The following is a 23,272-nucleotide window of genomic DNA, read 5'->3' on the forward strand; positions in this document are numbered from 1 at the left end:
TACTATCTTGTCTGCCCAGCTAACAATTTTGCTGACCACATGTGTGTGCCACGTTTTAAATTACCGCTTTTTTCTGTATCTTTCAATGCCATTCCTGATTGTATCCACGCATTCACATGATTTCTGTACTTTGTTCCTAGTCGTGATAAGGTTTTGATAATCTGAGAGTTGCTGGCTTAAAAGCCTTATGCCAACAACGATATTGTTCACTCTGACGAAGGCCGGACCCCGGCCGAAACGTTAATAATAAAGTGCTTTTCGCCTGTGCCCTCTTCTTATAAGCTACATACCCCGGATACCAACGTCTTCAATTCGGATGTCTCCAACTTTGGATTTCGGTCGGATCACGGCGAAACGCATCACATGGAAATTTACAAGGAGTACGACCACGACTGTCGTCTTGGGTGACTCCCACACAAAGCATCTGCACCAATATTTTGACGCAAGTCAGCCTGGAACACCTGCTTTTTTGTCTCTAAGTGGCACCGTCATCGATGACGTTAAGAACCTCCTCGACTTCGTTCCATGCACAGCGGGGACCTTAATTCTTCATGTGGGAACCAATGATGTCTCGAGCTCTGGACGTGCTGCTTTTCACAAGTACCGTGTCCTGCTTCAAGTGATCTCGGATCAGCGCCCTGAAGTCAAGCGCATCTACGCTAGTTTGATTCTGCCTAGGTCTGTGAACCGACGTCGGCGGGCTCGAAACCAAGCCTTCGTTCGTCGTTGTAACCAAGAAGCATGCACCTTCAATGCCATTCTACGCAATCACTGCCGCATATCACGACACGTCTTCTTCGTTGACCATGGATTGGAGTGGCTGCCCCCCCCCCCCCCTGCCCGTCCCGTGTCCTCGCTGCTGACGGACTCCACCCCAACTTCGAGGGGGTAGCACTAATAGCGAGCCACCTCCAGTGGCTGTGCTTCGTGCCGCCCTACAACCACCCTTCGCCTTCTTGGTGCGACTCAGCCTTTGTCATTTCTGCTGAGAATGAATCTAGCTCAACTGCTCCTCAGTCATTGCCTGGTCCCCTATTGGGACACGGAGCAACCAATCATGGGCATCTGGATTCAACACAATCTTGGCCCTCTGTCTGGCGCGGCCTTCCTCAGCAAAGTGGCCCCAACCCTGCACTACCCGCTGTGTCCCTAAATGTTGCGCCTGTTGAACCACCGTGTTCGTCACCGTCTGTGGCTACGTCCATTACAGCGGGCCCTTCCAACCTGGAGTCGGAAGCAGTTTCGGCCCAACCCCCACGTAAACGACCGCAAGGAAAGCGTAATTCGACCCATGACTCTGAGCCACTCAGCCCTTCTCCACGTCGTCGAACGTCTAGCTCCACTCGACCCCCTTCCTACAAGTCATCTAGTGCTCCTATCGCCGCCACCTGTGCCCCTCTAGGTCCAGCGCTTCACCCGTGCGCAAGCCCCGCCGAGGTGTCCAGGTTGCCTGCACAGGACTAGGCCCTAAGCATCCTTCTGGTACGACCCTTTCTGTTGGCATAAGTGGCAATTTTCTACGGGCTCGCAAAGTAGTTGATAAGAGAGTCCGCTCCAATCTACATGTGTCTACTTTAAAGACGTACCTATCTGCGTCAATTGCTCCTAAAGGCCTCACTATTTTGAAGAAGCCTGCCGTAGATCTGTGTTCTGTCAACCATGCTAAATGGGATCAAACGCTGAAGAAATCCTCCTTAGAACTTACCCGTATTGTCGCGTGCCACCATGAGCATTATGCTAAGTCACGGCTAAACACAGAGAACCAGCTTCTTTTTCAGTCCAGATTGTCGGGTAAAGAAATTTCGTTGCTAAACACATACCGTCCAAAAGAAAGATGAAATCGGCGCGGTAAAAGCAAAAAAAACTCCTTCGTGATGATGTGCCTATGCCTGAATCCTCGCAAGCCCTGACAAGCGATGAAACCACTGTAAGAACATCAAATAACCCAGCAGATTCCCATAACATAGCCAATCTTTCCTGTTATAGCTTATCCAGAGAGGATATTAGTGTTTTGTCACGAGGGTTGAATTTTTGTCCCAGCACCGGTAGTTTTGATGAATTTCAACTTTTGAAAGACAAATTTCGCTAGAAATCTGCGACTACGAGAATACTTTTACGATCGACCCGCCCCAACAAACGCCACTAGCCTCTGTTTCAAATAAACGGTGGAAACCCCTCAGCCAGCGCGAGAGATGCCTTGATCTTTACATAAAGGCAGTTCAAAACGACATACTGGAAGCCTACAACAGGCAACGTCGATTTAAACACAATATTTCAGCTGAGGAAAGCAATGCGATAAAAAAAATTGGCGAACAACAGCGACATCGTCATCAAGCCCGCCGACAAAGGTGGTGCGATCGTCATTATGAACATGAACGACTACGTCGCGGAGGCTCACAGGCAATTGAAATCGATCCCACTGAACAGTTCTAATCTATAATTAAAGACGAGATTGAGAAACTATGTAAAGAAAAAACAATCACTGATAACGACAAGTGCTCCATTATTCCACTAAGCCCGATTTCAGGCAGATTCTATCTCTTGCCGAAGGTACACAAGCCTGATGTCCCTGGACGACCAATTGTTTCAGGCATAGGAACTGTAACAGAAAACCTTTCTCGTTTTGTTGCTTCCCTTATCAGCCATATACCCTCTACATTTTCGTCTTATATAAAAGACAGCAACCACTTTTTACGAGACATTGCTGACATTCATATCCCATGCGACTCTCTTCTCGTTACCTTAGATGTGTGTTCGCTGTACACTAATATACCCCACGAGGATGGTAGTCAATCCGTAAAACAAGTCTATGAGACTTTATCGATTAACGATCGTGTCGATGGCGGAACCCTTGCTGCTTTGCTGAAATTATTCCTTGAGCTTAACAATTTTGAATTTAATAACGATCATTATGTTCAAATCAGTGGTACGTCGATCGGTACAAAAATATATTCATGGGTGTAATAGAAAACAACTTCTTGTCCGGTCGCTCACTCAAGCCTTTTTATTATAAACGCTACATAGACGACATATTCCTAATTTGGGAGCATGGCGAGCCTGAACTCCTTTCTTTCATCGCTGCTTTTAATCACGTACATATTTCAATATCATATCCGCACGCTGAGCGTATTAACTTTTTGGATGTGACAGTACTCCTTCGTGATGGCAAACTAGTAACGACGCTCTACAAGAAACCCACTGACAGACACCGGTACCTTCACTTCCATAGTAGCCACGTAAAGCACTGCAAGACCAGTATTCTCTACGGCTAAGCACTCCGCTACAAACGGATCTGCTCTGAACAATCTGATTTAAACCATAACTGCATGGCCCTGAAAAAGGCATTAACACAACAAAAGTACCCCGCTTCTCTAATCGACGACGCGTTTGCATGTGCGGACCACCTTGACCGAAGAGCTCTCTTGGACACATCCCATCGCTCTGACTTAGTTCAGCAAACCAACTTGATTCTGACCCATTCAGCTTCTATTCCTAACGTCACCGGCATTCTTCGCAAACATCATCGGACAAAGCCAACGCCTTAAACTTACATTCCCAGACCCACCAAGAGTAGTCTACAGACGGTCATAAAATCTATGTGACTTGTTGACTTCAAGAATTTCACAGCATGTCTCGGAAGGCTGCCGCCCATGTAATAAGCCAAGATGCAGAATCTTCGCACATATGACTACCTCAGCCACAGAGCACCGCGTCTATCAGATGAGAATTAATGTCACTTTTTGCTGCGACACTTCAAACATAATCTATCTGTTGGAGTGCTCTGTGTGCAACAAGCAGTACATAGGGCAAACCGAAACTGCATTCTGTTTACGCTTCAGTAACCACAGGGCTCACTGCACCTCTCTCCACAACCTTCCGCTATCTAAACACATCAGAATTCCCGGTCACTCATTCGACAAAATAAAAGTTACCATTTTACAATCAGGTATTAGGACACATCATGATAGAGAAACCCGTGAGTCATATCTCATTTACAAATTTGATACTGTTTCTGCTGGTTTAAACTAAAGTCCTGGTGTACTATCTTGTCTGCCCCGCTAACAATTTTACTGACCACATATGTGCGCCACGTTTTAAATTACCGCTTTTTCTGTATCTTTCAATGTCATTCCTGATTGTATCCACGCATTCACATGATTTCTGTACTTTGTTCCTAGTCGTGATAAGGTTTTGATATTCTGATAGTTGCTGGCTTAAAAGTCTCCTGTCAGCAACGATATTGTTCACTCTGACGAAGGCCGGACCCCGGTCGAAATGTTAATAATAAAGTGCTTTATATATATATATATATATATATATATATATATATATATATATATATATATATGCGCCACCACCGTCGCTCGATCCACAAGATGTGCCCCGCTGGTGTACGCTGGCTGGTGTACAGCGGATTAAAGGATGGTTTCTGGCTCTGAAGATGAAACCTTGAACGCCTGTTCGGTGTTATTTTTTCTTTGAACAGGATATGCAATGGCATGGCAGTAGAACTTGTTACACTGAAGACGAAACCAGCAGCTCTGCAAAACTGGTACTCTTATAAAGGGAACTTTATTGTTCAGTGCAAACAACCATAACAATGTATACACACTCATGACTGGTGGTACAAAAGATGCATACAGAGTGGGTGACCACCCCAAAAAAAATAATGGAATGCCTCATGTTAACCCACTGTCTCAAATCCCGAAACCACAGGTGCAAAAAGAGAAACAGCCCTCCAGACAACGAGGCAGCTAGGAAGGGGGGGGGGCATACAATTTCAGGGTAATTCTGTCACAAAATTTAACAAACATACTAAAAAAGACAGCGCAGTTAGGGCGGAGAGGGAGATACACAGAATTAACAATGAGATACACAGAATTAACATACAGGCAAGGGGAGAAATAGCACGCAAACAAAAAACAATGAAAACCGCATCGCATGTCTCCTACGTCTTTAGGACAACAAGACCAAAAATAGCGAACCTGGACATACACCCAGCGAGTAAAAAAAAAACAAAAAACTAGAAACTGGACACTTTATGGAGGAGACAGGGACAGAAGGTACATTTTAACATTGTTCTTGAAGTTACGGGGGGAACGAGGCTGCTGCAGAAGTTCCATAATACATGGGTGTTTATTAAGTAAATCAGGAATTAAGTAATCAATGTGCTGCATACCATAATTCGTTCTCATCAGAGGCATTTGAAAGTGACTATACCTGAAATCATAAGGTTTCTTGTTAGGGAAGTATAATGCATAAAAGGAAACTGGGTCACGGGTGACTTCATGATATATATGATATGCAAGCTTTAGTTGAAACAGTCCGTTTATCTTGAGTAAATTATGTTTTAAGAATAATGGGTATGTATGTTCTAGCGGACCTACATCTTCTATGCAACACAGAGCTCTTTTTGCAATATCTCAAGCCTGCGCAAGTTTGTCTTGGTAGCGATGCCCCAGATTAACAGACAGTAATGTAAATGAGACTGTACTAAAGCAAAATACAACTGACGTTTATTAGAGCTGGGAACCAAATATCTCACTTTATACAAAATGCCTAGAGATCTAGAGATATTTGTGTGAACCTTATTTATATGAGAAGTCCAGCTCAAGTTTTCCTCAAATAGGACACCTAAGAACCTATAAATGGAAACGCGTTCAAGGGCTGAGTCTTGGTACTTGACCTGGATATTAAAATTTTCAGGTTTATTTCGCGGCTTAAACATTACGTACTTACGTACTGCGTGCAAATGTGCTTGAGCAAAAGTGGCGCATGAATAGTTTTTACAAGTGGGCTTGCACATGACGTCTTAGGTTTGACCTCTCTGTAAAGCCCTTGGAACATATGCAACATTTAAATGGCAGCTTGCGCTTACAGCTAGGAATGTGCACTGTTAGATTGCTCTTTGTTTTAAAGCTGTGGCTGCAATACATGCACTTGTATGGCCTCTCGTCCGTGTGGGTGCGAAGGTGCTCCACCAGCCTGCACTTCCATTGAAAGCCTAGACCGCAACTGCACGTGAAGGGGAGCTCTCCAGTGTGTGTCTTCTTGTGGTTAATGAAGCTGCTTCTGTTAGGTGTGGAATATTCACACTCAAGGCATACAAAATGGTTTTTTTTCATTTTCGATCCTTGTTGAGATGGCGCATCACAGGTGGCCAGAGTTGTGTCAGGTCCTGCGCAATAGGAGAAAATGCGAAAAATAAATTAGAGCTGGCCAACATCTCAAAACATTAGTTCATGAGAAGCATACTTTTACACACACCATCTTGTGTAGCTGGCAAATGTGGAGTGAACTTGAGCGAGTCAATGCTTGAGAGATCTCGATCTTCATAAAAAAATTTTCTGGGTCAAAGCTGGCATGCATTTATAATCAGCATAACAGTTCACAAAAACCTATCATCTCAAAATGCTGTGGCTATGTTGCAGCTAGGTTAAAAACTAGAAATTTTGAGACACTGCATGACTTCTGATCACTTCAGTTGACTAAAAGAAAGTGAACAGCAAACCACACACTACCTACAACAGCTTTACATCAGAGCTTCATATCATACATGTTCCAAAATCGTGATGACATCCAAAAGAAAAATTTCACATGTGAAAAGCAGCTACTTGCAGCCTCTCTAAGTTCTCCAAAGACATGCAATTGCAATGTCCCAGGACGGGGATCGTAAAGGCAGTTACACAAAATGAACTGCAACTCTACCAAGAAACAGTTTCACTTGAAGCACGGTCTCATTACCAAACTCTGTTTCTTCCTTTAGGTTCTGGAACCAAGACATGCAACCATGAATGGTGGTTTAGGCAATGCGCAGCCTTGTAAACAAGACTTGCAGAATGAAAATGACATCACTCGCTTATATTCACAAGCTTCACTGATTATAAGTCGGCTGTGAGGACACACAAAACAGGTTTGCTTTCACAAGCAGACACAAACAGAAATCTTTGTCACAGAGCCAAACCTGATGCTAGCAATTTTTCTTTATGTGCTCAACCATGCGTGCTCAATTTAAAAGTTGAGCAGAGGACATGAAAGCACACAGGCAGCATCTAGATGGGTAGATAGGAGAATGGAATAGAGAACTCCATTTCCCAGAGTCACAGATGACATTAGGAGTGGACATTGGTTACATGTTGTAACTCGTCTTGACAGTTACTTTTTGCTTTCTGCATATGCATAAGTATGAGACATAAATCATGAGAAGGTACACCATGAACAGAAATATTACGGAAAATAAGCAAAGCCGAACACAGGTTTAAAGACACAAGAAAAATCACTGTCCTGTTGTCGAAATAGTGTTAACAGCATAAAATAATATATGAGTTGTCATCATCACCATTTTAACAGGGTTCAGATCACGCCTAACCCAATCTTACCACCACAGCTATCAATTTTAAGATTTTCACTGAGAAAATCTGCAGTGTAAGGCCACAAAAAACTGCACATTATTCATTCTGGCCAGACAATAAATCTTTTAAAGCTTTGCGGAAAGACTTGCAAGTAAAATATTAATATACACTTAAACAAAAAAGTACTTTTGGAGTCAAAAGCAACAGCAAATTCTGAACCACGTCACATTGCATGCGAACACCACTTGCCGATGCACACCTGATGTTGAGATTGGTGCAGTGTGCTAGTCTCGGCACCAGGAGTGCATCATCAGGTCATTGCCAGATGCAATTTGGCACAGTTCGAAACTTGGAGTGGGGGTTGTTAATTTTGGCCCCGATAGTACAACACACTATGACAACTAGTTATTATAGGAACACTAGGGGAAAGAAGACTACAGAATATGCATATACTCTTGAACCTGCATTACTTGACAGAAAAAGCATCCGGCATCTGTAACTGCCACTGGTGTTTTTTTGGATGCATAAAATACTCATTTCACTTCCCCATGGCCCCTTTCATTTCTCTGAATTTTAATGCCAAATACGCTGTAAAGCACCCTCTGGTCGGAGGCACAAATTGTGAACCTTTTGATCCAATCCCTGTTGGCAGCCTTGCAGTGCCCCAGCAGCACACACTGCTAGAAGCCTGCCCCAGAAGAATACAATGGTAACAAAAAAGGCCTTAATATTGAAGCAATGTGACATTAGGTGATTCATTATTCAAATTTAGTAAAACATTCCATGTTTCATATTCTATAGTGGCCAAACAGAACCAACAGTGTGACCACTGCTGATCCACTCCTTGTTTAGCATATGTAAATATCTCCGTGAAAATGTACACAGTACCCATCTAATAACAAAGTGCAGCTTGAACATCCTAAACAGGAAATGGGAGAACAATTGTTGTTACTGAAAGGGTACAATGAATACAGCAAAGATAAATATACATAATGGAGCATGTAAAATGTGAAGACAATACAGGCGTAACATTGTCACAACAGAGTGTGAATGTGTGATGCACATTAGTTAATGCTAAGACACTCTTCACAGATCTGTAGAAGGGCTTCGCTGTGAGCAGTTCACAGACCACCAAAATGGAGAACACTACTTTGTCAAACATGTCAGAAGATAGCTTTCCCACCTGAAAAAGAAGCAAAAAAAGAGGAAATAAATTATTGGTACCCAAGACTTTGCTCCAACCTTGCTAATATATTGTTCCTTTTCAGACATTTCGGACACCAAAAAAGAGGAGAATGTCAAGGTTTTTGTTGGTGCCGCTGCAGAATGCAAAAGCAAACAGCCAGAGGATACCCGCAATGTCTGCTGAAGAGTTCAAATACAACACATGGTTTCAGACAGGAAGAGTAGTGGATCCTCTGAATGATTGTTGAAGCATTGAGATAGCTGCGCTGTACAGGCCAGCTTACATGTTGTACATTTACCTGCAAAGTGCCCACATTGGCAAAACCACTGGCTTGTTGTTGCCACATATAAAATGTGAAAAATAGAGTGCAAACTAGATGATGTCCTTTTCATGTACTATCAAAAAGAAAATAAGAGAATGAAGTCTTATTTGCCACTCCCAAATAAAGTGTGCACAGTAGCTGCAAATCATTTCTTTCCTGTGCTACTTGCTCCTCTCATTAAGGAGAGGTATTATGGTTACTTGGCACAGGCAACAAATAAACCATGGCATTAGAAGGTAGTCCAAGTGTTGGAGAAGAGCCAGAACAAGAAGCCTATCACAATGGCATAAATGTGTGAAATGCCCTTAAGCAACGTGCATTTCTAGCTACACAATACCCGCAACAAACCTTAAAAAAATGATTTCGCCCCTATGGAAAACAGGTCCCCTAAAAGGCTATGCTCTAGGATATCTAAGATTGTTCATGTACAAGGACAGCTGCATTAACATCAAAGCCTTGTGCAAAGTACGGTACAAGTGTGCACTGGGAAAGAATGTACAATGATTACAACCTGATTTTAATGGTACAAAGGCAGCTTGACCAAGGAGTCCTGCACAAAGTGGGATCAAAGACCAATATTCCCAAGCGTTCTACGCCAGAGGAGCGGAACACCACGCCAGAGGGAAAAGCTTCTGCCTAATGCAAAGCACATGGGCAATTGATGACAGTGAAAAATAACGGGGTTGGAAAATAATGGGGGTGGAAAATAATGGGAAAGATGGGGTTACAGGATAACCACAAATAATCAGCAGGGCACTTGTTTAGTGAAAACCGATAAAGCAACACAAGACAAAATTAATGCATGGATAGCCCCATGAAGAAAGGCTTCTTATCTCGATTACCTTTCTTTCTTGACCTCATCAGTAATTATATATTTCCACCGCCATATACATAATATACTTAAGGGTTGAAATACTCAACATTCTTTTTAAATATAAAATGCTTACGCTAAATAGTAAGACAAAAGGGGCCCCATTTTCTACTCCAAAATGTAGAACATACTTTTAAAACTTTACTTTTATGTCCACACGAGTTGTCATACTAAGGTGAAGTATTCTGATTATTAGCCATTGGTGGCAAACACAACCATGAAAGGAAGATAGCAAAAGCATTGGGGAAGAACCGGGAGAAACTTATCATGACAGCACAGCCCTGAGAAATGCTTTACTTTACACAGATTATGACCGATTACAACAGTTACACACAACACGGGCATCACCAAAGTCAACATCTCGTTAACGTTTTGAGAAAAAGGTACATTACAAGGAAAGGCCAAGCCTATGTGACCGTTCACATGCACTGATGTCCAAAGATTCATCTGCACAAAAGTAAGCAAATAAAAATGCCAGAACATCGCTACACAACAGGAATCAGGAAATCAAAATCAATCAGAAAGAAAGAAATTTGTTACGAATCATCAAAAGAAAAACATCAACAATCATACATTCAAAGGCCAAGGAGCACCAAGAAGACAGGCTCATCCCATGGACTCTTGTCTTGTAATGATGTGGGCTAGCAGAGATGCCAGGCATGGAAAAATAAGAGACAGAAGATAAGGAACTGTCCCTTGTACTATGGTAGAAAAGATTAATCCTGATGCAGTATGTGCACTTATACACATGGACTTGCAGAAACACATGCATGCGTAGTTGTAGCAGCAGTGGGCGTTCACAGCCACAGCAATACCATTGGTACACAGGGAAGAAAACAGGAATGCCCCACTGTGCTTAGGTGCATCATACACTATTTATATACAATGATTTCAAGCTACAATCAAACCATGAATATCGGCTTGACTCATTTTGTATCAGCATTTCCCTGCAAGCCCGTCTTTATCTTCCTGGGTGGAGCTTCAATGCCTGCAAAAATAAACAGAGCAATACAGCATGTTTATAACAAAAAATAAATGCTCATAGGCAGCTGTGCTCAATTCCTCTGTGTTCTCCACAAGTACATTCTTGGTGCCAGTCATGCATTTGGAAGGCAGATTCAAACAGCAGAGTGGAAGAGCTTCTGTGGATTATCAGTGAAGCAACTGTGACTACATATATAAGGTACAGGTCTTTTAGTGCGAAAGTATTACTTCACTAGTGATCCAGAAAAAACCAATGGGTCCCCTAACCCTCGACCTCTGGCCATTGACCTTCATATTAAATGACTCAGATACAGTGTGATTAGGGGAAGGTCATGTGGCTACTGTATGATAATGTGCATAACAAGTTAAACAGGCTTGCTTACTGTGATGATAATGTAATGGTCACATGGCATGAAAGTTGCCTTGTATACTGTGTGATTAAAGAAACAATTGCGTGGTATGAAAGTTAAATACTGTTGCTACTTGAATGGTCATGTGATATGACAGTTGCTTGGCCACATGGTAAGGAAGTTGCTTGTTCGTGTGGCATGCGATCATACAATGTGTCATGCTTCACAGCCAAACATCCTGCAGCTATAACTGGCAGTGGTGTTTTTTTTGGATGCATAAAATACTCATTCCACTTCTATATGGCCCCTTTCATTTCCATGAATTTTAATGCCAAATATGCTGTAAAGGCTCCTCTGGTTGCAGGAACAATTTGTGAACCTTTTGATCCAATCCCTGCTGGCAGTCTCGCTGTGCTCCAACAGCACAGACACTGTTAGAAGCGTGCCCCTGAAGAAAACTATGGTAAAAGGAAAAAGACCTTAATATTGAAGCAATGTGTCATTAGATGATTCTTTAATCAAAGTTAGTAAAATTTTCTATGTTTCATATTCTATAGCGGTCAAAAAGAACCAATAATGTGACTGCGCTGCTGATCCATTTCTTGTTTAGCATATGCAAACATCTCTGAAAATTTATGCAGTTGCCATCCAATAACAAAGTGCAGCTTGAACACCATAAACAGGAAATTGCAGAATAATTGTTGCTACTGGAAGTGTGCAATGAATATAGATGAGATAAACATGCATACTAGATCATATAAAAGGTGAAGACAATACAGGCATAACGTTGTCACAACAGACTGTGAATGTGTGGTGCACATCAGTTAATCCTGAGACACTCTTCACAGATCAGTACAGGAGTGAGGAGTGAAAGTAAGACGGGCTTGGCTGTGAGCAAATCATAGACCTGCAAAAGGGAGATTTCCACTTTGTCAAACATGTCAGAAGATAGCTTTCCCACCTGAAAAAGAATAAAAAAAAGAGGAAATACATTGTTGGTACCCAAGACTTTGCTCCAACCTTGCTAATATATTTTTCCTTTTCAGACATTTCGGACACCAAAAAAGAGGAGAATGTCAAGGTTTTTGTTGGTGCCACTGCAGAATGCAAAAGCAAACAGCCAGAGGATACCTGCAATGTCTGCTGAAGAGTTCAAATACAACGCATGGTTTCGGACAGGAAGAGTAGTGGATCCTCTGAATGATTGTTGAAGCATTGAGATAGCTGCGCTGTACAGGCCAGCTTACATGTTGTACATTTACCTGCAAAGTGCCCACGTTGGCAAAACCACTGGCTTGTTGTTGCCACATATAAAATGCGAAGTGCAAACTAGATGTCCTTTTCATGTACTATCAAAAAGAAAAGAATGAAGTCTTATTTGCCACTCCCAAATAAAGTGTGCACAGTAGCTGCAAATCATTTCTTTCCTGTGCTACTTGCTCCTCTCATTAAGGAGAGGTATTATGGTTACTTGGCACAGGCAACAAATAAACAATGGCTTTAGAAGGTAGTCCAAGTGTTGGAGAAGAGCCAGAACAAGAGGCCTATTACAATGGCATAGATGTGTAAAATGCCCTTAAGCAACGTGCATTTCTAGCTACACAATACCCGCAACAAACCCTAAAAAAACAATTTTGCCCCTATAGAAAACAGGTCCTCTAAATGAAATGCTCTTGGCTATCACAGATTGTTCATGTACAAGGACAGCTGCATTAACATCAAAGCCTTGTGCAAAGTACGGTACAAGTGTGTGCACTGGGAAACAATGTACAATGATTACGAACTGATTTTAATGGTACAAAGGCAGCTTGACCAAGGAGTCCTGCACAAAGTGGGATCAAAGAGCAATATTCCCAAGCGTTCTACGCCAGAGGAGCAGAACACCATGCCAGAGGGAAAAGCTTCGGCCCAATGCAAAGCACGTGGGCACTTGACAACAGTGAAAAATAATGGGGTTGGAAAATAATGGAGGTGGAAAATGATGGCGGTGGAAAATAATGGGAAAGATGGGGTTACAGGATGACCACGACTAATCAGCAGGGCATCTTTTTAGTGAAAACCGAATGAGCAACACAAGACAAAATTAATGCATGGATGGCCCCATGAAGAAAGGCTTCTTATCTTGATTACCTTTCTTTCTTGACCTCATCAGTATTTATATATTTCTACCACCACATACATAATATACTTAAGGATTCAAAACTCAACATTCTTTTCAAATATAAAATGCTTACGCTAAATATTAAGACAAAAAGAGCCTCTTTTTCTACTCCAAAATGTAGAGCACACTTCTAAAACATAAATTTTATGTCCGCACGAGTTGTCAAAGGTGAAGTATTCTGATTAGTAACCATTGGTGACAAACACAAGCATGAAAGGAAGACAGCAAAAGCATTGGGGAAGAGCCGGGAGAAGCTTATGATGACAGCACAGCACTGAGAAATGCTTTACTTTACACAGATCATGACCGATTACAACAGTTACACACAACACGGTCATCACCAGTTAACATCTCGTTAACGTTCTGAGAAAAAGGTACTTTACAAGTAAAGGCCCAGGTCTATGTGACGGTTCACATGCACTGATGCCCAAAGATTCATCTGCCCAAAAGTAAGCAAATAATGCCAGAACATCACTACATGACAGGAATCAGGAAATCAAAATGAATCAGGAAGACAGCCATTTGTTAAGAATCATCAAAAGAAAGACATGAACAAAAATACATGCAAGAGCCAACGAGGACCACAAAGACAGGCTTACTCCATAGAATCTTGTTTTGTAACTTTGCGGGCTAGCAGAGATGCTAGACATGGAAAAGTAAGAAACAGAAGATAAGGAACTGTCCCTTATAGTATGGTAAGAAAGATAAAGCCCGATGCAGTATGTGCACTTATACACATGGACTTGCAGAAACAGATGTATACTTAGCTGTAGCAGCAGAGGACATTCACATCCACAGCAATACCATTGGTACACAGGGAAGAACACTGGAATGCCCCACTGTGCTTAGGTACATCATACATTATTTTACAATCTATGATTTCAAGCTACAATAAAACCATGAATATCGGCTTGACTCATTTTGTAGCAGCATTTTCTTGCAAGCTCGTCTTTATCTTCCTGGGGGGAGCTTCAATGCCTGCGAAAATAAAGAGAGCAATAAAGCATGTATATAACAAAAAACAAATGCTCATAGGCAGCTGTGCTCAATTCCTCCGTGTTCAACACAAGTACATTCTTGGTGCCAGTCATGCATTTGGAAGGCAGATTCAAACAGCACAGTGGAAGAGCTTCTGTGGATTGTCAGTGAAGCAACTGTGACTACACATATAAGGCACTGGTTTTTTAGTGCGAAAGTATTACTTCACTAGTGATCCAGAAAAAACCGATGGGTCCCCTAACCCTCGACCTCCGCCCTTTGACCTTTAGATGAAATGACTCCGATACTGTGTGGTTAGGGGAAGGTTATGCGGCTACTGTATGATCATGTGCATTACAAGTTTAAATAAAATTTGAAATTAAAGTTTAAAGAAATCGGCTTGCTTACGGTGATGCTAATGTAATGGTCACATGGCATGAAAGTTGCCTTGTATACTGCATGGTTACAGAAACGATCATTTGTTATGAAAGTAAATACTGTTGCTACTTGAATGGTCATGTGATATGACAGTTGCTTGGTCACATGGTATGGAAGTTCCTTGGCCGTGTGGCATGCTATCGTAGAATGTTTCATGCTTAGCAGTGCTAAACTACCAGCCATTTTTTTCTTGCAGACGACCAAGGCACCATTGAGACATGCTCTCTTACAACAAGAATGCTCTCATAGAGGACCACAGCTAGCACATACAATTTCACACCCTGTAGGCAAAAACAGCTGGTTCATGATTAGTGGACTGAGGAACTGTTACCACTATACTTTCTGCCACCTCGTTGTCATGTCTTCCGCACATTATGAGTTACCGGGCATATGCTGCCAAAGCTGCGAGGATTGTCAATAGCAAGTAGATGCAAGGCATGCATTAACTAATAATGCTTGTGCTCCCTAAAACCTGGAGGGTGTAAATGATTGTAGAGTCCAAGTGTGTTGAATTTGGAAGTACAGGCCATTCGCTCAGTAGAGCTTTGCAGATATTCACGAGTAGCTTTGGACATAAGATATTTCTATTAAATCCATGCTATTCTCAAAAATTATTGGCAATTTTTGGTAATTGCATCCAAATCATTCTGTAGCATCGAGCATCAAACTCTGAGCCAGATGGATATGCTAGGTTGTACAAGGTTTTTTTTTTGGCAAACAGGCAATAAAAACTTTTGAGATGCTGCGAATGCAAACAAAAGAAAGCATGTCAGTAAAACATAAATGAAGTGCTACAAAAATTAACACAAAGATCAAAGCTTCATGTAATATCTCCCTTTCTGCCGTTTCAGTGCTTTCCCAGCATGGGCAGCTGAGGGCTATGCTCATAGTGGAATTCCAATACCATCCGAAACACAACAGCTCTCGTAGCCAGACGCTGCAATGCTTGATGCAAATGGATGTTTTAAAAATCGTATTTGTAGCAGCTGGTTCCCGACAAAGTTACTGTTCTAATTATAGTTGTTCATTATCGATTTCGAGAACGTGATGCAAGCACAGAATCCTTCTGCACGTGCCCTTCAGATGTTGTTCCACATCTACACGCTCAATCCAGCCACGTCAATATGGCACGATTCAGTATTCATGATTTTCAAGAATGGAGGCACTGCCACACGGCCCCCTCTGGAACACTCGATGAGGGCATAGTGCAACAATGATGAAGAGCACACAGGTGCTGCTTTGTTCACATTTGCCGCACCTTTCATTTTCAACATGTTCTCTGCATACAGAAAAGCTTGAAAGCCAATGCTGATGTCTGTAAGCGCATTACCACGCTTGGAAAGAGAAGGTAATACAGCAGTGACTGTATTTGCAGCATACCACAAATTAGATAGTAATCTGCAGCCAGCGCGTTTGTTTTGGGCGAGAGGCACTAATGAAATTGCACATTGGCAGATAAGTAATGAAGCCTATGCGAGAGTGCAGAGAGAGTCTGTCCTACTGGAGTCTCTTGTGGGGTGCAGCATGCAAGCAGTCAAGCAGCATTACAGGTGGTTTTGTGACCATCTGGGAGCAGGTTTGGCATCACCTTTGTATGTTGCATGCAGTATGGATGCCAAACAATGGCAGCTTGTGCCAGAAAGTGGCTAATACCTATGACCAAATAAGGGCATGCTAGCAAAAAGTGCTTGCAATGCTTCCTGCCTAGCATCTGCCATCAAGCGAAGAAAAAATTTTGCATAAATTTATATACAAATACAATCAAGACAGCTTAAAAGCGTGCGCTAGCAGTGGTTGCAAATGAATCCTCTTTTCTTTGCTCATTCTCAAGGATACGACCCTTTCATGTGTTGCAAAGCAAACCATAGTAGTTTCAAGACCACTAGTGCAGACCCCGAATGGGGTGAAGAATTTTTCCCCTAATCTGCATCAAGACCGCAACATTGTGGTTTTAAAACCAGAACTGCACCATGCCATTGGTACAATGAACAAATGTTTTCTATTAAAACCACTATGCTCAGTACTTATGACACCAGGTATGCTTTAATTCACTCACGCACATAGCTGCCACTGAATCTTGGAGTGTGTTGGCCCTGTAGCAGGCTGCTTTACTAAGGTCAAACACTTGGCATCACCCACAGAGAGTGCTTTTTCTTCCCAATCTCGAAATGAGAATTTTTTATATCCTTAGCAAATGCTGTGCACTTGAAGCAAGGACTCGGTCGTTCTACTTAAGAAAAGTTGAAAACTGCATCGACACAATAACAATGCACATGGTTCTTGTCACTATTCTGATGCCTGAATGCGCAGATCTCGCACTGAGCACGACGACACTGTCCCACCAAAGGATATGATGTGGCCAGCCTAAGTTCATCACCTCTTAGCTTTCTACAAGACACCAAATTGGTGACTTGCTCAACTCTAACGTGGGATATATTGCAGCGCACAGTAAGCTGGTTCCTAAACTGTGCAAGCATTATGGACTCAAGTATCTAAAAGGGAGCAAACGTACACACACCAACTTCGCGGTGGCTGCCTGATCCCCTCGAGAGCAGAAATACTGGTTGACTGGTTTGTTTGTTTATGGGGTTTAATATCCGAAAGCGACTCAGACTATGAGGGACAGCGCAGTGAAGGGCTCTGGAAATTTTGAACACCTGGGGTTTTTTAATGTGCACTAACAACGCACATTACACTGCGGCCTCTAGATTTTCGTGTCCTACGAAATTCAACTGCCACATTTTTCAGGTCAGCAGCCGAATGCCTAACCACTGAGCCACCAAAGTGGCACAGCAGCCATATTGGGTTAGCAGTAGCGCCCCTGTAGACCATTACAATGAGGACTCCCTGGGCATCGCTACATCGCTCACTGGGCTTGCTGTGCACCCCTGGCACTAGATCGGTAGAAGTGGCAGCGGAACTGGTTTGCAACACCTCATAGAGCAGTCATTTCCACATCTGCCTTGCCTCGTAGAACTGCAAGTGTTTTATATGGCTGTACTCGCACTGCAGGTCCAGCCTTACATCATTCGGTGTCCTATGCAAACCCTTGCCGAGAAGACCCCCCTCTCCACCCGGCAAACTCATCTTTTCTTTTCTTTTATTAACCTTTCTGCGTGTGATGTTCTTTTTCCCAGTCTTTTCTAGGCTTGAAAGTGCATCATCGCAACATGTGAATTCAGATGGCTGAATTCTGAAACGACACTACGTATCAATAGCTCCAACCCAGAGGTCACCATCATGATGCTACCAAAAGTCACACCACCAACTTCACAAGCAGATAATAAAATTTCAAAATAAAAAAACAAAGAGGCTTGCCACTGGATAAGTAAGCCACTGAGTTTAATTCAGTATCATTGACTAAAAAAGCCAGACAACTTCAGTTATTATTTGAGAAGCCTGTGTGCACGAACCAAGTACAAATACTGACTGTCACATTTAAATCTTTAAACGAAACCAACCAAAGCAAGGATAGGGCTCAAAGTGGTTGGCCGATTTTCCGAAAGGGAGTGCCTCAGCGTAGACGACCAACTTCTGCGTTACATAAGAATTTTTCAGGCAAGCCGCTGCAACCGCGATGTGAGCGGCAATATCGGGGACCACTGCAAAGCAGACGATGGAGGTATGACTGGAAATTCAGTACACGTTCATAAGTTGGAGCGGCGCAAACGAAAACTGGGTTCCCGATGCCACAGAAGGACCCATAAATGTGGAGAAAAACTCATGGATGCCTGGCTTCGCTCGTATTAAGTGATGACCTCTTCCAATCGCTCAGAAGCAGCAGCGTTGGGTCAGAACAAGATTTACAGGTGCGGCGCACCCTGTAGTTGACGAATGTCAAGCGGCGGTGGCCAGATGATGGAGAAGTTTAACTCCAACGCACTCCCGCACAACTTCCAGGTAAACGCCACTGACACCCAGCTACGAACTGGCGAGGGAGCACGCGGCAGTTTTCAGGACAGCCCATCGTGATCCTCTGGTCGACAGACTGATATAGTACCCGCTGACTAAATTGTTTCTTTTGCTATTCTCTCCAGTGCATTGGATCACTGTTCGTGCAACATCCCTCTTTGTACTGTAGCATCTGTTTAGTGCTCTGCATGTGTTGCATTCATTTTTTTTATGAGTACTGAGTAATTGCGCCGGTATCATCTCTTGGCTGTACAAAGCTTTGCTTTGTTTGTGAACCATTGGGATTCCAGCCAATTCTCCGGGTTCTGACAGCCGAAAGTTGGACACCAAAGGGGCACCCTTTTTCCACTTGGTGGCTAGATTCCACTGTGCTTCTCCCGTTGAGTTAAGGGCATCTCCTGAGTGACCGCAACAGGTACTCTCTCACTGTCTAAGTGCGACTGGGAATGCAAACAACCAGTGCCTATGTGACAACGCGATCTAGTAACCAGCCCCAAGTTTTTCACGAATCGACCCACGTTATACCGTGTATGACTCTCTTGCCATCCTAAAGAAGTCCGCAGGAGAAGACATTCTTGTATACTTATACAATCTGGACACCAATTTCAGCCTGCAACATGAGGCAAGCAACAGATTATTGTCTTGACAGGCAATTGCAGTGAACAGGATTATAATTGGCATTCCTTGTTTAAAGCAAACCCACTTATTCTGGGTACTTTCTAAAATTGCGATCAAAATATTCGACAACACGCAAAGCAACCATGGCCTCATTTCGCTGACGAAAGCTAAGAAAAAAATGCTCCTCAGACATGAAACCAAAGCTAGAGAAAGAAAGCATCTTGGGTGATCTCTGCAGACTACGGGTGTCTGACACCTTAACTGCAAGCTGAAAAAGAGAGCAAACTACCCAGGCCTCCAAACCAAGCCACATCCCTGTTCCTTATGTCAAAAGCAGCAGTGAAATGCCGGGGCACCTGTTTCATGAGCAGGAAATGCAGGTTTGTCACATGTCATTTTAAAACATCAGGAGGTTCAAGCCTCGGCCAACATGCACTAATGCTGAATTTCTTTCTCTTCTGTGCTCTCAGGGAGCATTCCGAAAACTTGGATCATCAAGCCGATTTTGAGAATTCGAGGGTAGCTAACTCAAAGGCCAACCCCACCAGTGCGGTAGATTTAAGAGCCCTGGATTATACAAACACGCCAGGCAATGTAAACAAATCTGCAGGCTGCCTTCCATCACCATACACCACGAAGCTGAGATTAGCGTCTTTCGCACCCCATCCCGTCAAACCTGAAGTTAGTAAGTCAGCCCCGAAAGGTGAGTTATCTCTTCAAGTGACTTTGGACAGAGTGTCACGCTCCTTTCTTCCTAACTGAATATGAACACATTCTGTCTTTAAAGCGGAGAGACTGCCTGTTGTTAGCTCTCCATATCCTTCTCTTCATAAGCACATCGTTTTATAATAAACTTGCCAAATGGCTCGTTGTTTGTACACAATGAAGTTACTTTGAATGGCACTGAGACAAAAGTAGAAAGAAATGAAATCAGAGCTAACGCGACAGTGCAGAGCAGAGGTTCAGAAGAAAAGTCGTGCACGTTGTTGCACTAATTAAGGATTGATCTACAGCATTCTGAAGGTCACACGTTCACCTGTGGAATGAAAACAACCAAAACCCCTATCTGTATTTGACTATGAGGCCTTAGCATGCCTGAAATGTCATCATAACATGTAGGAATGTAAATTAATTATGCTTTAAATAAACTGCTGAAATATACCGGAAATCGAAGCCATGACACATGGGTTACAAGTCAGATACACTATCCCTAGGCCAAAGAGGCACTTTCGTTCTACTTGGTTAAGGAAAGACTTCAAGTGTATTCTTGTATTTCACCTGCTCTAGTGCATGTGCTTAAATATGGTAATGAGTACGTGTGATTAGAAAGAGGCGTTAATTACGAAAGAATGGAGCAAATAACCATTAATGCTTTGGCATCATACCCTTAAGGCACAGCTTAAGTGTCCCCTTAATTTTTTAGCACGTTGCCTACAAGGTCCATTTGCCAGTGCCAGTTTCCTAATTACTAATAATTCTGTGAGGACTGAGTGTCACTATGTTGGATGCGCTAAGGCAGAATGATAGCTTCTGCCTTACAGCACTTCGACACGACATGTCGCAGTAGCGGAAATACTGTTGTCCGAAACCACAAAATCCGCACCAGCGCTGGAGGTGCCACTTTTAGACGTGTTCGCTATGCATCCTTCTGATTTGAAACTTCCAGCATAGTGTTCGATTATTAACGTACACATATACCTGCTCAGATGTTTAGGGGAACCCCAAACCCAAGGTGGAGTAAATTTGTATTAAGGGTACATTGCTCCCTGGCATCCATCCATGCGCAGTCATACGACTACAAAGGAAAGATATACAGCTTTCTCAGAAGCTTCGCGATCAAAGAAAAATTCGTCCTGGTCCGGGGTACGAACCTGGAACCACAGCTTAAGTGGAGAAGTCACTCTATTACTGCCGTTTCGTGTATGTCGAATCCATCAGTCCCCCTCTTTCGCCACCTCTTGCTCCAGCATCCGCTTTGGGCCTTCCCTGGTCCTTCCTACTGCACCGCTACTCCTGGCTGGCAGAAGTGCTGACAGAGAAACATTTCCTCCTTCTTACAACGTTAGCAGACAGGATGCCGAGCCACCGAGTTATAGCCAGCATCTGGAACTCAAGTTGCCGGATCTCATCGCACTCTTTTGTGGCATAAGAAGTTTTCGGAGCATACAATGCCTGGTCACATAGCATCTCCAAGCTAAGTGCCACAGCTAGGCTTCCTGTTGGTAAAATCATACAAAACCAAAAAGCACACATTTCAAGAAGTATAAACGCAGCCAACTGTTCTTCGGTTTCTGTTTTGGTGCACTAGAAATTCGATCCTATTCAACTACCCCACAATAAAAATGGTGCTTGCATTGCATGCCTGATTTTACAAATCTTACAATGATGATACAGCCCTTGACAAATGAGTTGTACTCTAACGCAACTAAGGTTCTAGCAGTGATGAGAAATTATAATTAACCTGATTTAACTTTTTAAACGAGTGCAAACTTACCTTTCCTTTCCTTTATTGATCCATCTCTGTCAACATTCCCGTAGCGCTTCTTGATGTCATCCGGGAGTTTACGCCATGTTTCGTCCGAGAAGTATGCAGGCTTCCAGTGATAGTATTCCTAGGTGGCCATTTCTGCTAATAAAATGAATAGAAAAGGAAGAGCATTGATAAATGTCGCACATGAGATTAATTCCTCACATTACAAAAAATAAGCGCGTAATGCGGCCCTGATGATAAGCCTTGCCACTGCTTCCTGTCAACAGTGAAGCGACGCTGCTGCAGTGAAGCAGGGTAGAGTCCGAGCGGGAGTCTCTATTGAATATCGAAGGAAATGCAGCATTGCTTGCATGAAACACGCCTGTGCGCATATATCGCCATGCACGACCCAATGCTTTAAAGGACACGAGCTCACATGACAGTTTCCGCAATGAAGTCGACAGCAGCAAGGTAAGGGGTTCTCTGAGGAGAGGCGGTCACGAACAGAGGCAAGCTGTTTTAATCGCGGGCACTTTCGTCTATGCTGTGAACATTTGACAGAAAAAAAGTATTGAAAATTGGAGCGCCACAATATCTGGGAAACTCAAAAATCGTGCACACCTTAGAACGTATGTCCTGGTAATGCATGCATCAGTCATCTTTCAAGTGGCTGCTGTCGACACACAAAAATGTGGAGTGTAAATGGCGTCAATTTGATCTAGCTGCAATGATGTAAATTTCAGAGATAAGGTATACCCTCTGTGCACTGTTTACAGCTAAGGAAGCTCGCCCTTGATGCATGAAGTGTGGATTGTTATGAATCAACAGGCCTCGTGGAGAGAACAGTAATTCTATACCTCACTCTTCTGCAAACTCAGACTCCCACGGACGCTACAAAAGCCCCTGTACAGAGATTAAAACAGACCCCATGTGCTCTAAACTTTGGACAAAGGCTGTACCGGTATCAGCGCCACATCGCCACCTTTACCTCTCCGCCGCTTGCTTGCGCCCGTGTCGGTTTCTGCTGCAATTCACCATTTAGATTAAATACAGTTCAAATGTGGAGTTTGCCTTATTCGGCTCGAGCGCCAATGCCCTAGCCCCGCCTACAGGTACTAAGTGTAGTCTCTTACATGCCTAATGCGTGGTGCATGTCCGTAACATTCCTTATAAGCTCTTGCCGAACACAACCAAGGGAGGAGACACAGAGAGGGCAGGAGAAACCAGTGTCCCGCCTTTGCCACGCGCCGCGAGCTACTGGGAGCAGCTTTTCCGGGAAGCAGACAAAGTGATGATGTCGTTGATTACAGTGGTCATCAATGTCAATTAATATCATGAAGGTAACAACTAGTACAGCTGGATCATGATGACGTGTACTGATACATGAGTGCCTGTGCAAAGAGGCTCAGAATGTGATTTCGCAGTCATAGCTTTTAGTGCCCATACCCTCGCTTCGTGGCATGTAGAAATGTCCTCATAGCAAGACATATGAAATCATTTAAAAAGCGGCAATACTGTTAGAGGCGTGACAGGCAACTTCAGGTTTGATATAAAGGCAAGCTTTAATTGCACATTGTCTAATGTTATCGACATGCTTTGATGCTCCTCTTGCCCGATGCAATATATCGGG

This window comes from Amblyomma americanum, chromosome 1, assembly GCF_052857255.1.
Source record: "Amblyomma americanum isolate KBUSLIRL-KWMA chromosome 1, ASM5285725v1, whole genome shotgun sequence".
Lineage (NCBI taxonomy): Eukaryota > Metazoa > Arthropoda > Arachnida > Ixodida > Ixodidae > Amblyomma > Amblyomma americanum.